Below are 16933 nucleotides of genomic sequence, written 5' to 3' on the forward strand. Positions count from 1 at the left end.
AAAATACTTTGCTCTTGTCATGTACTGGACAGCAAGGTTTTCTATGAGACAGAGAGCCAACTGTTTCGTACATTCATCTGAGAAATGAATCCACTTAGCAAAAAGACACTGCTGTGCTTTTTGCACTGTTCCAATATTCATGATGACGAAGTGAATGTTGAAACGCTGCCCTGTAAGAAATAAAGCCTGGGAAGACTGGGATTCAATGCCAGAAGTCAAAGGTCAGCAGGATAAAGCAGTACAGTGGGTGCAGTGACTTGCGTGGGTTGACATGTTTCATGAGGTTACTAGGACCCATCAGAGGAGCTGTAGCTTCACTGCTCATTCTGCCTACAGACAGTACAAATCCCTTGAATTTTCATGACAGCAAACCTTCTGCAAAGACTGCAGAAGCAGTCTTGGAAATGGAGAGCACTTCTTCCTTAGAGTCATCATTTTGTCGAGTCAAGAATATTGGTTGTCATTCTGAGCTAAACTTTCCAGTCTCTATAAGGTAAAGACCAAATTCAAATGAAGGCAGATCGTTCCCCAGGACAGATATTCAGATCCAAATAAAAGATTATTTACTTCCACAAAGAATTTGAAAAATCCTGTTCTGTATTCTTTGTGGACATTACATCAGATTATGGCAGAATTTTTGAAGGATAAGTGTTTGTTGAAGTTACCAAGACCATACGAGTTCTCTAAGCATGCCTATTTACTTAAAAGGATGTGGATTATGCCCCAAAGTAACCTTTTGTAAATAAACTAGGCTCCCTTTATTTCATTACCGTAATTATTCAGGACAGGACATGTTGTCTTGAGATGGAAGAATTACTTACCTAAGAGTTGGGCACCCTGTTATATTGGTTTCAATCTATACCACATTTCATTGGGTTTTTCAGCAGAAAAGTGAAGGTAAGAGAAGAATGAGTATGATGCACAGAAAGTAAAACAGGTTCACCCATTTCCTGGTTATAGTTATGAAATGTGGTACAATTGTGCATAATCACTGGTACAATTCTTAGCACACTTTGCTAGAGGCTGGCTAGACTTTGCATCTGCATAGAAATTAAGATGCAAATATGAGTTCTGTTCATTGGTATGGTTAGTGTAAACAGAGGATATTTCTATTGTATATTTAAGGTTGAGAAACCTATTTCATGAACAGCATGTTATCAGCAAACACTTCGCAGTTATTAAGTAACTGCAGAAGGATGTGGTCAAGTCAACGATGGGTAAGGAAAAATGGATATATGAAGAGTACAGTTGCCAGTTGTATTCAGAAATTGTAGTTTTCTCCATCTGGAAAAACTGCAATAATTCTCTGTGTATTCCTGAGTTTTAAAGCAAAAAGAAATATGGGTTGGGACAGGAAGGGAAGAGGGGATGAAGTCCAGGTGGTTGTTTTAGGGTAAAGAATGCAGAAAAGTCGAAGCAAAATGGATGATTTAATTTCTCATCATTATTCTACTGAAGAATTAAATTTGCAAGGTCATGTCGAGGCATATTCAGTCAGAGACGTATCAGTGAAGGTAACGGGATTCAGATGAGTTCCCATCCAAGAGATATTTAAAGAAGCAGCTTTTCTCTAAATACATGTACAAATCAGCGTTGTCTCGACTCACGTTGCATATTAAACCAAAGCTCAGCCTCCTGCAGCTGAAGGACCTTATTTTTGTTCTTATCAAAAAAACTGACCCAAGTTCTGAAATCCGCCTTCCCACATTTACTTTGCAAGATATCGCCGCATTTCATTTATGGCTTTCATGCACTTCATTCCTTTGTTTCATTTTAAAATTCTCTGCCCATACCTGTAACAGCAAAAATTCGCTTTCTGCACTTCCCATGCCTCACTAATAAATAATCCTGGTAGAACAGACATGAAGAAATATTGGTTCTCTGCATCAGGCCCATGCATTTTTTTGAACATATCAGATGAGTACTTCCTCTAATTCATGCATTTAATAAACAGCTGTATTTCAGGTGTGTTGCAATTGAATATGGGAAGAACAATTCAGAACATGTAAGAAAGGAAAGAAAGGGAATAGAATTACCACAGAAAAATTCTTACAGGATAATTTTTGAAAAGTCTAAACTAAATTATTTCTGGAGTGAATACGTTTTCCCTATTAATATTCACCTTTTTATTAACTTTCTTGAACTTGACACTGAATTGCAAAGATATCATTTTAGATCTTTTAAACTACTTTAGAAATATGTGTCAGCTGTTTCTGATTGAATTTATTATTAACAGCTGGCAGCCTTGGCTTTAGGAATCCAACTGTGATACATAAAAATGATATTTCAGGTTTTTCTTTTAACCAAATCTGTAATTCGCAGCGTCTTAAATGATTCAATTCTTCCTTTTTTTTTTTCTTTTCTATTTTTTCCTTTTTTTTCTTTTTTTTTTTTCTAACAAGTGCTGGGAAACAAGCAGCCCAGGTACCAGCAATATGCAGTACCCAGATTTTTAGCTTCCTTATCTTCTGTCACAGGGAGTCAGACTTCAAACCTGAATTCAGATTAGCCTATGAATGAGAAACAGAAGCCAAGTAATGCTGAAATAGGCAGAAGTGGAGGTATCAGTAAGCTTTGTTCCTCTGTAACATCTCCTACTATGCCCTCATATGGTTAAAACCACATACAGCCTTGGGATGTTTGGTCAAAAATAATAAGTAAGCATGACAAAAGTGTGGCCACTTCTGTAACGGGGCAGAAAAGATCCCAACTTTTCTTACCCAACAATCCAAATGTTCAAAACTTCAGGTCTGATCATTGGGGAAACATCTGGGAAGGTGCTGCAGTCTTCAGCATGAACTCTTTCAAGTTCCATAAGCTTCAAGGGCTTTTATTTTTTATTTTATTTTTATTTTTATTTAGAAATGTGAATTTCTGTCATGTGCCCTACATAGCTAGCTTCCCCCTAGATCTGTCACTACATCAATGTGCAGAAATATTTGCCGCTTTCTGGAAAGTGGTGTTGATCAAACAGACAATTTGGAATTTTTACAAAAAGCATATTAGGCAATAACTACAGTTTTACAAAGCTCATGCTGGTCTGTGATGCAGTCATAGGACTGCTTCCCCACCCCTTCTCTTGAACCTGCTCCTTAAATCCCATGAGCCTCACTTGAGGCTCTGTTTGTTCATGCATGTATTCTATTTCATCTACTGCGTATCTCTGTGATCCTCTCTGTAGCACAAGGGCTCAGACTTTTCCTGTATGTCTCTTTTTGCACATGTGACAGATGCACTGCGAATTAAAAATTGCAAGAAACATACTGAACAAAACCAAAACCTTGTGAAAGCCATTAAAGCACTGGAGTGGTTTATTAAACGCTGACTCCATACCCCAAATGCAATTTTAATGAGAAAGCTTAACCATCATGCTGCAACTGGATCCTTATATTCTAAAATTACCACTTTTAGAAAGTCTAGAGGAAACAGATGGGAAAGAGAAATTCTCTTTTGGTTGAAATCCAAGCTTTGGGGAAATATTTATGAGAAAAGACTGTCTGATGTCACTACCCACCTGGAAGGGGTGCGAGGGAAAGCCAAGGTCAGACACTTAGCAAACAGCTTTGAGACATGAGCCATTGTGAAGGACACACAAAACAGAATGATTCCACTCCTTTGGATGCCATGTACATTGTGAAATTTACTTAGGAGTTGTGGGGGTTTAATTTTATAAAATCACTTGGTGTAAAAAATTTTCGTCTTAAACATATGATGCCTATTTTGTCTCACATATGTGGCAATTTCTTTTAAAGAAAAATGAAAACATGGAAGTGGAGTTATAACAGCTTCTTTAATTTTTTTCTGTATTCTAAATTATGCTTATTCACCCATACATTCCCTCTCTGAGTATTCATTTAGAAGGAAGGTTTTGCAATAGTCACATTTAATTTATCAGGGTGCAATAATTTGTGTTTCCCAATCATCTTGCAGACTTTGGTTCATTATACTATTGTTTCACATGAGTAAGTTAGCAAAGTTTGGATTGATTGACTCTAATTAACTAAAACTGGTTCCAGGCTGTGCATCTATTGTCATGGTAGCTACCCACAAAGCTCCAAACTGTTCAGTAATGGCAATATAACATACTATCGATATGAAAACTCCAGCAAATGTTTAACGTTGGGCTTGTCAGCAAATGAAGAAAAGCACTAGTAGAGGAGGGAGAAAGGGACATTAGGACAAGCATGTCTCAGAAGGCAAAGGGGAAATGTAGCCTTCCAGAGCTGCTTGTGCCCTGATCTTTCCACTTATTGTCACCAAGACAAAGATGTGCACTTTGTCCTGTGAGGGGAAAATTTCATGTTTTGTTGTCTAAAAAAAGCACTGGAAATGTATCCAGAAATCTAGGCTAAGACATGACTTTCTGAAATAACATATGGGACTTCTCCCACTGTAAATATACATATAATAGATATATTATTTAAAAATTATTTCATCCTGGTTTTTGAAGCTCACTTGCATGAATTCCAAATCTATTTTCTTTACTGCCATGAAGAAAATCCAACCATGAATAAAAGCATCCCCACACATGTGGCACTGCAGAAACAGCTGCACTGAAAGCCAGGAACAACAAGCAAATCTTCTGTTTCCTTGTTTGTTCTTTAGTGTTCTAATTCTGAAATTAAGCAAAGCCACGAGGATCTCAGAGGACAAGCTCTTTGCTGCACTGTAGCATGTCCAGAATGTGAAAGCCTGAAAGTGTAAGTCTTTATAACATAATACATGTACTCTGTAGAGATGCATGACCTAAATTCTCAGCCTCTGCGTACCTGTGAACCTTTACAGTGTTCTCCTAATGGTAATGCCAGCGTCAAGCACATGGGTTGGGAAAGGGCAGGACTGCTTTCCTTTGCTTGTCCAACTTATATGACTACACTGCTGCCATTTCCAGTGCCTGGCTCAGGAGATATTTGCATGAGCTGTCAGTATCCTAGGCCCATTCATCCAGGGGCCAATTCCCTTGGATGACACTTAGTCCTTCCTGTGCCCCATGGGTCTGTCTCCCCTGTCTTTAATGCATGTGATTAAGATCACGATTCAAATACAGTCATGGCATTCATCTCTAAGTTTCCCATGCCCTGCAGCTCAGGCAAGTCAGAGCTCTACCCTTCAATATGTAGCTGTTTCTCTTTTTCAGATGCTCGTTGTCCAAACTTTGCACTGTTTGTAGTGTCAGCACCCGATTGCAGACAGATTGACCATGTCACCTGGCTGCCCTGGGGCTGTGCAGGAGGGTCACCCCATCTTCTCTGACCCCAGGAATGGCTCTGCCTCAGCTGGGGCTGTGGTGGCCAGGCATTGCAGCATGGGCAGACTGGCTGCCTTGCATTTTCAGCCTTTATTCATGAGAACTCTTTTTGGGTTTCCCAAACTGGCATGCCTCATCATGCGTTGTTTCCAAGGAGATCTTTGTAGTTTCATGTTTTCCCCAGGCTGGACAGAGGGATTGAGAGCAGGGCTCGCAGGTAGGAGCCATAGGGGCACTCTGGTCCCGCCGGGTGTGTGTGTGCAGTTCCCATCAACTTCAGTGCAATTTACATCCCTGGGAGTGATGGAATTGGGTCCCGGAGCCTGGTGCCAGCCCTGCTCTGACTCACTGTGCGCCTCTGGGCAAGTCATTTCACACCAGGCTGTGATACCTCTCATTGAACTACACATTACGCCAAAAAGGGTCTTGTGGAAATCAATGGAGCTACTTGTGGAGCACTTGCACTTAGTAAGTGTGTCACAATCTGGCCTTCGCTTAAGTTTCCCCTTTTATAGGAAATTAGAGGCTCATTTTCAAGGTTGTGGGGCTTAATTAGTTTATGTTTGCAAAACACATCTTAGTGCTGGTGAAAGGGAATAACCATTATTATGATGATGATGCGTTCAGTGCATGGCAAGGTCTTGGGTCTGTTTAGGCTTTGCTTCATTTATTCTGTAGAAAAAAAAAAGTCCTTCCTTTGCAATCATTTGAAAACCTATTTCCATGAATGGTGCACTCACTCTTCTGACAGAAGCATGGGGGAAAAAAGGAGGCAAACTCTTCTCGAGCAAAGAGCCCAGTTACTATGCAATAGCTATGGCAGGACAGTGGGGCCTGACCAAATACAGCCACCTGTGATGTGAACTTGGTGTGGATCAACTGTAGGGTAATACACCCCCATACACAAATGCCATTCTCTTTCCCAGACTCAAGGTGTGTTCTTCTTTAACCCTAGCGTGTATCATATCTTTAAAACTCAGCTTTAGGAAGCAGTTTGGGTTTTGGTTTTTTTTTTTTCATCAGCTGTAATCAGTTTCTTGAATTCCGCTTTTTGTTGGGGTTTTTTGTTGTTTTAATCCAAGTATGGTTCTCATGGTGTAGTAAATGACATTAGGCTTTTGTAAATTCTCGCAGAATATAACAGATCATTGGTTTTATAACACAGTCACTGCTTTTGCATTCTGATGAGATTATTAGTAGCAGCCTGGAATACAACATCCCTGCATACTGTTAGTTAAAAAAATAAAAGTTTACTAAATGGTCTCTTGTCAACTGTATCTGAAAATCATTATATTTTCTCTGCTTTCCTTTATATGGAGAGGTTCTTCAGTGAGCTGGAGGGTTATGTTGGTCTGAAGTCACAGAATTATTACAGAAATGCTGTTTATTTCTCTCTAGCGCTGTTTGTTTTTCTACAGAAAACCTATTTTTAAAGTATTTATATATTGATTTTAAAAAATTGTTCCCATTCTCAAGACATGCAGCATGACATCTCAGCTCAGTAAATATGTTTTTCCTTTCCTATTTTAACTTAAATTACATCAGACTTTTTTTAATCTCATGTCAAAGCACATACAAATCAAGCTGTTTTCTGTTCTTTTCACACATCTGTCTTACGGACCCAATGTAGTTTCCCCTGCCAATGAAGATGTGAACCATGAGATCTTACCAAGCCAAATTCCTCTCTCCACCCTGTACTGTATCTCCCACTATACATCCCAATGCACAGGGCTGCTGATCCACCCGCTGATTGACCAGGGCCATGCATCAGGCTCTCCTCACAAGGCAGAAGGGAGGGGAGAATTTTTAGCTTTAAGGTAGTTTTAAGGACTAAAAATGCTGGAATTAAATGCTGGATACTAGCACGCAGCATTTTCTCTGCTTCCCTACTCTTATTAACATACATCTGTATTAGTGCCATGACAGTCCACTCTACAAATTGATACAATACCAAATAAAGAGCCTGCACTGTGCACCTTAACGACTCAGCAGGAACCATTACATCTGATCTAGTCAATATTATACATTTTTTAAAAATGTATAAATGCGTATTTAAATGAGAGATCTGATCTGCTCCAGCAATTCTGGTCTATCAGAAACATAATATGCATTTGAAAAAAACTGCTGGCATACATTTTACATTTTTACCTGGGAAGCAGAACACTAGGTCACATACCAACATTTTCATGATGTGTTTGTTTGAAAACAAAGCGAAAATTTGAGCGAAAATGGATGAAGTGCTCACTGTCTTGTCTCACTATGGCATGGTTTCAAACTAAAAGAGGGGAGATTTAGACTGGATATAGAGAAAAAGTTTTTTTACAGTAAGACTGGCGAGACACTGGCACAGGCTGCTCAGAGGTGGTGGATGTCTCATCCTTGGAGACACTTAAAGTCAGGCTGGATGGGGCTCTGAGCAACCTGATGTGGCTGTAGGTGTTCCTATTCATCGCAGGACAGTTGGACCATGTGACCTTTAAATTTCCCTTCCAATTCAAATTATTCTATGACATCACCAGCTTCCCTGTTACCCTGAAGTCCAAACCAGTGCCCCCAGCTTTGCATATCCCTCCTGCAGGTTTTGTTCTATGTCTCTAGCATAGTGAATGGATATGTCTGCTTTAGATACAGCTGGGAGGAATGATCCACTTGCATCTTAGCAGAGCATGGTGAGGCCTTTGCTGGTTTACAGCGCTGCTCACAGTCCTCCAGACACCAGCTGCACATACCCACCCCACATGATAAGGAAGTGCTGAGGGAGTAAGATACCACCTGTGCCCACAGGTTATCACAGCTTTGCTGGTAGGGGATGTGAGAGAGAGAGGAATTCAGATGTAAAATATTGGGGATGTATTTCTCTTTTGAATAAGATCATTCCCTGCAGTTTTCCCAAAATGGGTCAGATTGGAGTGGGAGCGGCTCCTTGAGGCAGAGAGAAGGGTTGTGGGGAAATATCACCTACAACACAGGCTACAGTTACATTTTGAAAGGTTACCATCACCAGATGTGGCCAGATTCATCACAAACCTTCCTCTTGACTTTCCCTTAATGCAGTTATTCCTGGAGGCAGGTGACAGTGTGAGCATCTTGGGTTTTCAAACAAAAGCAGGTTTCTGTCACCCAGCTTTGTGGTTTGGAAACGTGTAACTTACAGGCTCTAGTCTCACATTATGAGGACTCAGATATACCTAGTTTTGTCTGTATGGCTCTTCTATCAGGCAACATGAAGAGGTGTGCATCTTCATGGGTGCATAGAGGAGATGTACTGTCAGTAAGGCAGACTGGTTGGTATAAAGGATGCCACATCAGCCCTTCAAACACATAGTAAGGCATATTTCAGAGCAGCCCAGGTGGAAATAGCAGCTGCAGCTGTAGGTAAAAGTGTATTTCAGAGAAGTAAAGACCACAGACGATTTAGATCTGTGCTTCCTTTTGCTTCCTAGGTGAGAGGAGCTGGGTGTTAGTGCTACTAGGGGACATCCTCCTTCAACACTGTAATAAGTAGCCTACAAATGCAAGAGTTAAGTGTTTGCTCAGTGCTGTGTAAGACAAAAGTGATGGTCCTTCACTGACAGAGCCAATTTGGGGGCAGCTTCTAGCTTAAAACAGTGAGCAACTCAGGATGGCACGGAAGAAAACTGTTCCAAAAGCAGTCCCAAGTCTTAAAGCTATCTCCCATTTCCATATCAGAAGAGTAATTCAGTGTGCAAATATTATTAAAAAAGAAATGTATGAAATAATGAAGAATCATTTCTGTCAAATGGATATAAGATGCTAATTGGTGATGTGCTGAATCCCAGAGATGCTTGACATTCAAAAAGTGAGTGAAGTACGGCAGAGCATTTGTATAGGCCATCTGGAGATGTACACCATACTCTACAGTTGATGAGAAAGTGGCATTAAACTGAAATTTTTGATTCCAAGATCTAAATATGCATAACTACAGGCTTCAAATTTCATAGATTGCTGGGAAGATCGCAGATAAGCAGCAATCTGGCACATCTCTGACTAGAGGGAGATGTATGCCACTGAGAGAAATGCTTTGCACTCCATTCCCTACAAAATTATTAATGAAGAACTTCCATAAACTTCAGTAAAAACTTCAAAACTCAAATTCCCATTTATTTATACAGTTTTAACTTCTGGGGTACTCTGACTGTGATACCTCTGTGCGGACTGGGATATCCATATTTCATATCAGCAAACTCTGGTACTGCTACAAAGAGAACAATATGCAAAGCCTGGCTAGAAGCGCCGTACAAAACTGCCTGATGATGCTGCCCATTCTGGCATGATGCTAGGATTTCTCTAGTAAGAGAATAAAAATGTTGTGAAAGCAGGTACTAGCAGTAGCTGTTCAACACTCTTAGCTTCTAGAAACTCATAATTTATGCCTCTGAACAGTTTGCTCTTTGTAAAATATGCCCTTATGAAGAACTTACACATTTTAAACCTTAGAAAGTCTCAGATGGTAGTTTCAGACATTACATCACATTTGTATGCATTGCTACTTTCTTCATACATTACCATCAATTCTTTGCAGGTCTGAAGCCTCACAGGCTACCATGGCATGTCCTGAACCCACTGTATTCAATGCTGTACAAGCATCCCAGCCCATATGGCCTACAAACTGAATGTAGGAGAATTGCTAAGTCACAGCTTGACATAGTGATTGAGCACCTACTGGGGAGGCAGGGCCCACTCATGGGAGCTCAGGTGCACTCAATGTGCCTGAATAACTGGAAGGGGTAGAGACAAGATTTAGCCCTTCCCAGACCTCATTTATAGATTGGTGGTGGAGGTAAGGGTATCTTGCTGGAGATTCTTGCCTACTTGAGATCTTCTAAAGGTGAGTACATTTACTTTGTTACTGCAATTGTTGCTGCTGCATTTGGTATTGTCCCCTTCTGCTGCAGCCTAGGACTTTGCTAACCTGCAATTATTGTTGTACTTTCCATCACATTATAGCATTAACACTGAAGAACAGAGGGGAAGCATCTGGCTGGAGTGTCGCTGGGAGGGAGATGGAGGTAGGAAGCAAGGCAGATATCTGTAGTTGGTGTCAACCAGAGGAAAAAGTTAAAGAAAACAAAGAAGTGACCTTCGTGTTGTTATTAAAAGCCTCTTCCCAAGCTTGAAGAACAGCAACAGAGAAAGTAAGAATGTGCTTGCTTTGGTGTAGTAGCTGGGAGTTGTTGACTCCTCCCTCGCCCTTGTCATCATCTGTGCTAAAAGCATGAGGGATGCTGCAGGCTGGTTAGGGAGACAAATTCTGCTGAATTGCATAGATACTGGAAGATCTACAAAGAGCAAAGTCACAGCTGAACGCAGGCCTTAGTGACAAACAGGATGATGATGGTGTAGATTAAAGCAAAGGAAGCAGGGAAAGATTTGAAGAGGAAAATTAAAATACACCTTGTGACTTACAGTCACTCAACTCAAGATCCAATTCATGTTTGTATAAATTGAAACGTGGGAGTATCCCATATAATTCAATTTTCTTCCTACCCCCCTGGACATAGAATCATAGAATTGCTCAGGTTGGAAAAGATCTTAAAGATCGTCAAAGTCCAACTACAACCTGACCATACTATCCTAACAACCCTCTGCTAAATCGTGCCCCTGAGCACCACATCCAAACGTATTTTAAACACATCCAGGGATGGTGACTCAACCACCTCCCTGGGGAGCCTATTGCAGTGCTTAACATCCCTTTCTGTAAAGACGTTTTTCCTGAAATCCATCCTAAACTTCCCCTGGTGTCACTCAAGGCATATGTCTCTAATTTGGTCTGCTTGCACACCATGTTGGACATGGGTTAAGGGTGACTGTGGGCTGACTGCTGGACTAGACAGGGTTTAAGGTCTTTTCCAGCCTCTATGATTGCTGGTTTAGGTGCCTTATTCTTGAACTGATGGCTAGATATCATTAAGGAAACATCAGATAAAGTGAAGAATAGGTCATGAAGATCTATTCTGAGCTAGAAACTCAAAACAGCCAGAAGAATTAAACAAGATATAAAATGAGCAATGTTGTCTTGTGCTTTAAAACCAAGTTTATAGGAATGCAGTTTTGTGATTTGCTTGCTTCACATCTAATCTGTGCAGTTTGGGTGTCTGCTCCTAAGTGGATCCAAGGTTAATTAATGTGAAACTGTGCACTGAGAGTAAGGCCACCACACTAATAATTCACCAGCATGCCAGGTGAAAGAGCTGCAGGGATCACCTTGTCTCTTCCTCTGCCAGAAGTCAGAGGAGTGAAACTAAAAAGGGGAGGGGGGGGAAAAAAAAAAATATTCCTGACCTCTTCTTAAATGTCCTCATTGGTGGCAACTTCAGAACTTTCTTGAATAAATTGTGACAATGTTCACTGCTCTTGTTTACAGGAAAGTTTTCCCAGTATCTGAATGTAGTTTTCATTGATGCCTATTGAATTTATCACTTTCTATTCAACCAATTAGGCTATGTTCTTTAAAGTTAAGTTTTGATCATTTGTTGTTAGCACAGATTCCAATGGATTTATAGAGTTGTCAAACACAGTTTTTTGTGATCAGCTTTCAATTGGGTAATTAATCATTGCGTTTGTTTTCTGTTATTGTGATTCTATTTTGCATGTGTATTCATGATTGATTTTTAGGCATGCAAATGGTCTTATTAGAGGCAATGACACTAGTGGATTTATAGCTGAGCACATGCTTACAGGTTTGGAGAATCAAGATAATGGCAGTAATTGTGGTGCTGTATAAAAATCCTCTCATCTCAGCCTTGGACTTCTGCTATACCAGATCATAGGTAGTCCTTCAAACTAGGAATACTGGAAAGTCATTAATGATATCCAATAATCTCAAAAATCAGTAAATGTTGGTTACACAGACAAAAGGATTATGGCACTGTCACAGCCAAGAATTGCTTCAACAGGCTGGATTGCCATTTCCGGGGTGGAATTTGTAAGTATAACTCGCCAAGTATTTGCTCCCTTACAATAACATTTATTAAGACTATCAACCAGTGATTTTCAGCATCCATCCGTAGTAATTGCAAGGTGGAGTTCATGATTTTGGAAAATAAAAATGCTGTTAAAGGATTGACTTCTCTAAGGCACAAATAACTTAAGAGATGACCTCAAATCAATTATTTGAAGTGGTTGACTTCAGGGTGTATTTTTAAATATGAATAGCATGGATATTGCTCATATCCATGGGTATTTATTAAGAAGTATTCAGGCTATTTAGGAAAGTTTTTGAGAGAAATTATTTAAAGGAAAAGCCACAAGCTTTTTAAGTTGATTTGAATAAAGAATACAATTCAATATTAAATACACAGTTTGAACAGTCCATTCATTGTGCTTTGCTAAAACTTAATAGTAGATTTTGAATTTCCAGAGAATCCTGAATTTTTAATGCTGGTAAAACTTGTCCACTTAATTTTTAGCAGATATTGAAATGCTTACAAGCTTAGATGAGATGCAGATCCCTTGTTGCCAGCAAGAGAATGTCAGACTCTACTGAGGAGTAAAGAAACCCTGGAGAACAGAAGGGATGTGCCTTAGAGCAACTATGGCTATCACTAGATAGGCTCAGTGACTCTCAGGAAGTGCACACCCAAGTGTGTGTGGGAGAATTACCAGAGAAGCCAAAAAACACTGAGTCTAAAAGCAGTGTTATTCAGGGCTTGGGATCCAGCTGACAGGTTCAACACATTAGCGGCATCTGTGAATACGTGCAAAGAAAGTCGTGAGCATTCATGTGTCTGCTACTTTTTGCCTCTCCTGTTTCAAAAACACTGATTCCATATCCATATAGAAGGACAACACTACGTAGGTAGTAAGAAGCCCACTCTCTCCTATCCCCCCAGTGAAGTGTTTGGGAGGGCAGCTCACCTGGTCTGTGTTGCTTTCTCCACATTAAGGAGAGACAGTGGCAAAAACATTTGAATGTGGTGCTCAGGGACATGATTTAGCAGAGGGTTGTTAGAGTTGGGGTAGTATGGTTATATTGGAGTTGAACTCGATCTTTAAGGTCTCTTCCAACCTGAACAATTCTATGATTCTGTGAAGGGCTGAGTACTGCCACATGCACCCCAATATCAGCTACCTGCCACCATGCAAGAGAGAACATCCATTTTCCTGAGCTCCAGGATGTGTCTCCGTTGGAGAACTGAGATGTTTATGCCTGTGCTTGCAATGAGCTTTAGAGAGTGCATTAACAGCCTGAGGTGCTCTCTCAGTGCCTGGGACGTGGCAGCATTTTATGCCACCAAAGCACAGTGCTCCTTCTCCTTGCAAATCCAGGGCATCCCATCAGGCAAAAATGCTGCATTCCTGTGCAGTGAATGGGGTGAAGAATACCCTTGAAGCTTTAAAAAATAAAAAATAATAAAAAAAATTATCAGGACTGGCTGCTGCCCCCCTTTTCTGGTAGCATTGGTGGTGGCAGCTGGACACACAGAACCTGGTGTAGCAGAGCTTGGGCTGAGCTCTTTGTTTTCCTGACAATTAGCCTGGAAACCATCCTATCACCTGCTGATCATCTGCTCCCCTTATTAACTCACTGCAGGATAAAGGTGAGGAGAGCAAAGATCAAATCACTGCTTATCTGCATCTCTCCCCTGCTATCACCCCTTAGGAGCCTGGGGCTTTCCTTTTTTAGGTGGAGATTGGCTGCTGGCTGGCAGAGGGGCAAATACTGTGGCGCCAAGTTGATCTGTCCATGTAAAATACCACTATCATGTTGGTTTTGTGTGTGTTTGTGTGTGTGTATATGTGTGTGATACTCTTATTCTGCCATGAAAGTGAAGTCATACATTAAGTCTCATCTGTTACCTGAGCACTGCAACTTCTCAGGTTTGTCTCTAGGCTTAGCATGGGTTCTTTCTCTTCAGGAGGCTAAAAGAGGAAAACAACCCTCCTTGAGCTGGGAAGAACCCGTGTCACTCTCTCAGAGTGCTGAGCTGCTGGTGGGAATGGGGTCTGCTGACATTTCTGTGGTCCATTCCCCGTGAGCAGAGAGGCACATGGCTAGAATCCCTGTGGGAGTTGCAGCTCGTGGGCACATGTGTGCAGCCATGGGCAGCACAGGGCACGTCATGTCAGGGTAGCCTTGGCTGGTGCTAGAGGTCTCACAGTTTGTCAGCTGCTTTGCATCCCCACCAAAATGTCTGCACTAAGACCCACAGGAGACTTGCAGCCCCAAGCTCCATCAGCCATGTATCTTCTTAATATTCCCTTTGGCTAGAGCACAGGAATGGTACTAAAGCTGGCCTTTGAAATCATTGCTGGCTTCCCACAGCCAGGACTTTGTTACATGTCTGTCTGGCACTTTGCATCTTATTGTCTCCACAGGCAGAATTTGAGTCTGGACTGTAAAAGAGAAAAAGCTGTAATGACCCTCTCAGCTTTCCACAGCCTGTGCCTCACTAGCATTGCCTCCTTGAGGAAATGGATGGCAGGTGTCCTACAAGAGGAGACGAATTCAATGGAGATAGGAAACTGGCATCCTGTTAGAAAAAAAACTTAGAAAAACTATGTAAGTGTGAAGGTGTGAATGCAGAAGGACTACTAACAGAGAAGTTAAGCCCTGTACATCGATTCAAACAATAGATAGTATATTAAATTACAAAGCAGCTCTACAAAATACTGCCTGATGTGATCTCCGTTTGTGGGTTACTTTGGAGAAGGCTTTCTTGGAGATTTCTGTCAACTTTTTTTCTCCAATAGACACCCTTTCTGACTCATACACCTTTTTTCTTCTTGGCCACAGTGGCACAGTGTCCCGATGAGGTACAGAACCAAGCAGCCTGCAGGATTAGAGACCGGAGCTCACTAATGAATGTATAAGTTTTCAAGTGAGTTGCTCAGGGTTGCCCATTCTATTTGGATGTTTTGGTTAAAGAGAACAAAATCTTAGCAATTCAGTAAATATAATGGTATTACAAAGAGTGGTGAGGCACTGGCACAGACTGCTCAGGAAGTTGGTGAAGTCACCACCCCTGGAGGTATTCAAGAAAATAGTGGATGTCATGTGGCTTGTGAACACGGTAGTGATGAGTTGATGGTTGTAGTAGGTGATCTTAGTGACTTTTTCCATCCATAATGATTCTCATTGTATCCCTCATACTGCCAGCCTGCCTGCAGGACCCCTGTAGCGCATCCTAAGTTATTAGTGCTTCCAGAAGTGCACATGGAAGAGGTGTTAGGAGCACTATTAATGACTTCCAGGGACAGGATTGTGAATGCACCTATTTCACTTGGCATTACGAAAAAAAAAAGTAGCATCATAGCCAGGGTGAGGTGATTATATATGGATTTCCTAATGCTACTCATGGAAAATCTGATGCAGTGATGCCCTTTTCTATAAGGTATTTACATCACTCTGTATTATGCAGAATGAGTGCTGTTCAGTTCAATACGGTAGCTCTTCAGTTCTTCAGAATTCAAGTAATTCTACAGTAAATCTCATCCGTTATTCAGAGAAATTTCTACTGAATCCTGTTGGTTCCACGCCTGTTATCTACTCTGATTTCTACTGCTCATGGTGAGTCTGTGTGGTCTAAAGGGTTGAGTGTGAAGAACCAGAAATTAGATATTTTTACAGGAGGAAAAGTAGGATGTCCTTTCCAGATGCTGAATTGGGGAATTTCATTTTGCTTAGCTAAATTCCCCTTGAAGTTTCTGCTAGGTGCAATGTTCTTCTTTATGTTCTGCTATAAACTTGTCTTCTGCTGTTCACTGCTGAATACTTACCTCAAGCTGTAGGCTGCATTTCAATGGCTGGTAGAGTCATATTTGTTTCTGTTTCTATCTGTTTGTAAATGCTCCAAAGGCCTTCTCTATAAAAGGTGCTGTATAAAATGCAAAATGTATTTTGTGCACTCTCATTTGCAGGGGGTAGTTCTCATCATAGTCCGTTGGCCTTCAAATCATTTCACCCCAGGCTGTACATCTGAAAAACATATTTCAGATTTCACTTGGTACGTAGTGCCTCTAATACCTACCTTCTTCCTCACTTTTCACCTTTTTGAGACAGTTATTTGTGGTTTGTGAATCACAGCCAGACTTCTAGCCGATCCACACTGAATGTGTACCAGAATTATTCAGATGAGGAGTGGAGGGTGATGTTGGTGTTATATGAATAACTAAGGCGTGACTTCCTTTAGTTGTACACTGCACCATTATACATATACACAGAATGTATGTATGAAGAATGCTCTGAAATTAATGCCTTCTATTTTATTATGTTGGTTCATGATGTCAGAGGCAGATGGTGGTGGTATGGCACTTGAGGTTGAATCTTCCCATCAATATTCCAGTATTCTTCCAATAAAAAACAGCTGTGCAAATGTGCAGTGAGTTAGTGTGTTACATAAGTGCTTATCATCCTTTAAATATGTCAGCTGTTTCATATACTGGTGAAAGCATCGACTCTACTCTGCCTATTCCCTGCAACAGTCACCATGAAAATTGGAGAGAGATTATCAAACTGGAGCAAGTTCAGCCAAAGCCAACAGAATGGCCAGGGTTGGAGTAGTTGTCCTGTGAAAAGATGCTGTGGGACCAGTTTGTTTGGCCTGGGGATTAGACAGATTCAGGGGACACCAGTGGCCCTCCATTACCTATGGGGAAGTTACCAAGAAATCAGAGATGGGTTGTTTATAACAGCATATGTTGAGAAGGAAAAGGCAACAGGCA

The sequence above is a fragment of the Centrocercus urophasianus genome, unplaced genomic scaffold, assembly GCF_019232065.1.
Source record: "Centrocercus urophasianus isolate 14NV4802_14NV808 unplaced genomic scaffold, USGS_Curo_1.0 seq_11, whole genome shotgun sequence".
Classification (NCBI taxonomy): domain Eukaryota; kingdom Metazoa; phylum Chordata; class Aves; order Galliformes; family Phasianidae; genus Centrocercus; species Centrocercus urophasianus.